The sequence below is a fragment of the Arachis ipaensis genome, chromosome B10 (genome assembly GCF_059453495.1).
Source record: "Arachis ipaensis isolate K30076 ecotype BB chromosome B10, ASM5945349v1, whole genome shotgun sequence".
In the NCBI taxonomy this organism is placed as follows: domain Eukaryota; kingdom Viridiplantae; phylum Streptophyta; class Magnoliopsida; order Fabales; family Fabaceae; genus Arachis; species Arachis ipaensis.
The window spans coordinates 40,896,936-40,901,939 of record NC_142435.1 but is presented as its reverse complement, the minus strand read 5'-3'; the positions used below and the strand labels follow the sequence as shown (position 1 = coordinate 40,901,939).

Here is a 5,004-nt window from a genome sequence, read left to right as displayed (position 1 = left end):
ATAGAGAAAATTAAGAGAAGATAAATTACAACAATCCAGAGATAACCTTTCAGAAATTTTCGAACAAGAAGAGGAGATGGCAGCCGAAAATAATAATAATAATGCAAGGAGGATGCTTGGTGACTTTACTGCACCTAATTCCAATTTACATGGAAGAAGCATCTCAATTCCTGCCATTGGAGCAAACAACTTTGAGCTGAAACCTCAATTAGTTTCTCTGATGCAGCAGAACTGCAAGTTTCATGGACTTTCATCTGAAGATCCTTTTTAGTTCTTAACTAAATTCTTGCAGATATGTGATACTGTTAAGACTAATGGAGTAGATCCTGAAGTCTACAGGCTCATGCTTTTCCCTTTTGCTGTAAGAGACAGAGCTAGAGTATGGTTGGACTCTCAACCTAAGGATAGCCTGAACTCTTGGGATAAGCTGGTCAAGGCCTTCCTAGCCAAGTTCTTTCCTCCTCAAAAGCTGAGCAAGCTTAGAGTGGATGTTCAAACCTTCAGACAGAAAGAAGGTGAATCCCTCTATGAAGCTTGGGAGAGATACAAAGGACTGACCAAAAAGTGTCCTTCTGACATGCTTTCAGAATGGACCATCCTGGATATATTCTATGATGGTTTATCTGAGCTATCAAAGATGTCACTGGACACTTCTGCAGGTGGATCCATTCACCTAAAGAAAACGCCTGCAGAAGCTCAAGAACTCATTGACATGGTTGCTAATAACCAGTTCATGTACACTTCTGAGAGGAATCCTGTGAGTAATGGGACGCGTATGAAGAAGGGAGTTCTTGAAATTGATACTCTGAATGCCATATTGGCTCAGAATAAAATATTGACTCAGCAAGTCAATATGATTTCTCAGAGTCTGAATGGAATGCAAGCTGCATCCAACAGTACTCAAGAGGCTTCTTATGCAGAAGAAGCTTATGATCCTGAAAACCCTGCAATAGCAGAGGTGAATTACTTAGGTGAACCTTATGGAAACACCTATAACTCATCATGGAGAAATCATCCAAATTTCTCATGGAAGGATCAAAAGCCTCAACAAGGGTTTAATAATGGTGGAAGAAACAGGTTTAACAATAATAAACCTTTTCCATCATCCACTCAGCAACAGACAGAGAACTCTGAACAAAATACTTCTAATTTAGCAAACTTAGTCTCTGATCTATCTAAGGCCACTGTAAGTTTCATGAATGAAACAAGGTCTTCCATTAGAAATTTGGAAGCACAAGTGGGCCAGCTGAGTAAGAGGATCACTGAAATCCCTCCTAGTACTCTCCCAAGCAATACAGAAGAGAACCCAAAAGGAGAGTGCAAGGCCATTGACATAAGCACCATGGCCGAACCTACAAGGGAAGGAGAGGACATGAATCCCAAGGAGGAAGACCTCCTGGGACGTCCAGTAATCAATAAGGAGCTTCCCTCTGAGGAACCAAAGGACTCTGAGGCTCATCTAGAGACCATAGAGATTCCATTGAACCTCCTTATGCCCTTCATGAGCTCTGATGAGTATTCCTCTTCTGAAGAGAATGAGGATGTTACTGAAGAGCAAAGTGCCAAGTTTTTTGGTGCAATCATGAAGCTGAATGCCAAATTATTTGGCATTGATACTTGGGAAGTTGAGCCTCCCTTATTCATCAATGAACTAAGTGATCTGGATCAACTGACATTGCCTCAGAAGAAACAAGATCCTGGAAAGTTCATAATACCTTGTACCATAGGCACCATGATCTTTAAGGCTCTATGTGACCTTGGTTCAGGAATAAACCTCATGCCCCTCTCTGTAATAGAGAAACTGGGAATCTATGGGGTGCAAGCTGCTAAAATCTCATTAGAGATGGCAGACAGTTCAAGAAAACAGGCTTATGGACAAGTAGAAGACGTGTTAGTAAAGGTTGAAGGCCTTTACATCCCTGCTGATTTCATAGTCCTGGATACTGGAAAGGAAGAGGATGAATTCATCATCCTAGGAAGACCTTTCCTGGCCACAGCAAGAGCTGTGATTGATGTTGACAGAGGTGAACTAGTCCTTCAATGGAATGAGGACTCCCTTGTGTTTAAAACTCAAGGATCTCCCTCTGCAACCATGGAGAGGAAGCATGAAATGCTTCTCTCAAAGCAGAGTCAACCCAAGCCCCCACAGTCAAACTCTAAGTTTGGTGTTGAAATCCCATATCCAAACTCTAAGTTTGGTGTTGGAGAGTCTCAACAATGCTCTGAACATCTGTGAGGCTCCATGAGAGCCCACTGTCAAGCTATTGACATTAAAGAAGCGCTTGTTGGGAGGTAACCCAATTTTTATTTATCTAACAATATTTTTCTTAGTTATATGTCTTTATAGGTTCATGATCATGTGGAGTCACAAAATAAACAAAAAAATCAAAAACGGAATCAAAAACAGCAGAAGAAAAATCACACCCTGGAGGAGCATCTGCCTGGCGTTCAACGCCAGAACAGAGCATGGTTCTGGCGCTGAACGCCCAAAATGGGCAACATCCTGGCGCTGAACGCCTAGAACAAGCATGGTTCTGGCGTTCAACGCCAGAAATGGCAACAAATGGGCGTTGAACGCCCAAAATGGGCACCAACCTGGCGCTGAACGCCCAGAGTTGTGTACAAGGGCATTTTACATGCCTAATGGGTGCAGAGATGTAAATCCTTGACACCTCAGGATCTGTGGACACCACAGGATCATCTCAGAATCTGTGAATCTCACAGGATCCCCACCCACCTCACCCTCCCTCTCTCCATTCATGATCATCCCTTCTGTTTTCCTTTCACCACTCACATCCATACACATATCCCTCCATCTCCTCCATATCCTCTTCTTCTTCTTCTTCTATTCTTTCTTCTTTTCCTCGAGGGCGAGAAACATTCTAAGTTTGGTGTGGTAAAAGCATAAGCTTTTTGTTTTTCATTACCATTGATGGCACCTAAGGCCAGAGAAACCTCTAGAAAGAGGAAAGGGAAGACAAAAGCTTCTATCAAGGGTCTATAGCTCAGTGGTAGAACATTTGACTGCAAATCAAGAGATCCCTGAGATACCTCAGGGGATACATTTTCTTCCACACAATTATTGGAAGCAATTAAGGGTGGAACATCAAGAGCACTCCATCATGCTTCATGAAATAAGAGAAGATAAAAAAGCAATGAGGGAGGAGCAACAAAGACAAGGAAGAGACATAGAAGAGCTCAAGGACATCATTGGTTCCTCAAGAAGGAAATGCCACCATCACTAAGGTGGATTCATTCCTTGTTCTTATTTCTTTTGTTTTTCGTTTTCTATGTTATGTGCTTATCTATGTTTGTGTCTTCATTACATGATCATTAGTAGTTAGTACTTATGTCTTAAAGTTATGAATGTCCTATGAATCCATCACCTCTCTTAAATGAAAAATGTTTTAATTCAAAAGAACAAGAAGTACATGAGTTTCGAATTTATCCTTGAACTTAGCTTAATTATATTGATGTGGTGACAATGCTTCTTGTTTTCTGAATGTATGCTTGAACAGTGCATATGTCTTTTGAAGTTGTTGTTTAAGAATGTTAAATATGTTGCCTCTTGAAAGAATGATGACTAGGAGACATGTTATTTGATAATCTGAAAAATCATAAAAATGATTCTTGAAGCAAGAAAAAGCAGCAAAGAACAAAGCTTGCAGAAAAAAAAATATAGGCGAAAAAAAATATAAAAAGAAAAAGAAAAAGCAAGCAGAAAAAGCCAAAAGCTCTTAAAACCAAGAGGCAAGAGCAAAAAGCCAATAACCCTTAAAACCAAAAGGCAAGGGCAAATAAAAAGGATCCCAAGGCTTTGAGCATCAGTGGATAGGAGGGCCTAAAGGAATAAAATCCTGGTCTAAGCGGCTAAACCAAGCTGTCCCTAACCATGTGCTTGTGGCGTGTAGGTGTCAAGTGAAAACTTGAGACTGAGTGGTTAAAGTCAAGGTCCAAAGCAAAAAAAGAGTGTGCTTAAGAACCCTGGACACCTCTAATTGGGGACTTTAGCAAAGCTGAGTCACAATCTGAAAAGGTTCACCCAATTATGTGTCTGTGGCATTTATGTATCCGGTGGTAATACTGAAAAACAAAGTGCTTAGGGCCACGGCCAAGACTCATAAAGAAGCTGTGTTCAAGAATCATCATACTGAACTAGGAGAATCAATAACACTATCTGAACTCTGAGTTCCTATAGATGCCAATCATTCTGAACCTCAATGGATAAAGTGAGATGCCAAAACTATTCAAGAGGCAAAAAGCTATAAGTCCCGCTCATTTGATTGGAGCTATGTTTCATTGATAGTTTGGAATTTATAGTATATTCTCTTCTTTTTATCCTATTTGATTTTCAGTTGCTTGGGGACAAGCAACAATTTAAGTTTGGTGTTGTGATGAGTGGATAATTTATACGCTTTTTGACATTATTTTTAGTATGTTTTTAGTAGGATCTAGTTACTTTTAGGGATGTTTTCATTAGTTTTTATGTTAAATTCACATTTCTGGACTTTACTATGAGTTTGTGTGTTTTTCTGTGATTTCAGGTATTTTCTGGCTAAAATTGTGGGACTTGAGCAAAAATCAGATTCAGAGGTTGAAGAAGGACTGCTGATGCTGTTGGATTCTGACCTCCCTACACTCAAAGTGGATTTTTTGGAGCTACAGAACTCGAAATGGCGCGCTTTCAATTGCGTTGGAAAGTAGACATCCAGGGCTTTCCAGCAATGTATAATAGTCCATACTTTGGCCAAGTTTATATGACGCAAACTGGCATTCAACGCCAGCTCTCTGCCCAAATCTGGCGTCCAGTGCCAGAAAAGGATCCAAAACCAGAGTTGAACGCTCAAACTGGCACAAAAACTGACGTTCAACTCCAAGAAGAACCTCTACACATGCAACACTCAAGCTCAGCCCAAGCACACACCAAGTGGGCCCCGGAAGTGGATTTATGCATCGATTACTTACTTCTGTAAACCCTAGTAACTAGTTTATTATAAATAGGAT

At 40.5% G+C, this 5,004-nt stretch overlaps 1 non-coding gene across 1 annotated transcript; it reads right to left on the bottom strand.

Annotated features, from left to right (window-relative positions):
* Positions 1–475: 475 nt before the first annotated feature.
* Positions 476–583, bottom strand: LOC148579801 (small nucleolar RNA R71). Its single transcript, XR_015899524.1, has one exon. It is a non-coding gene; the product is annotated as a small nucleolar RNA R71 (small nucleolar RNA).
* Positions 584–5,004: the final 4,421 nt, after the last annotated feature.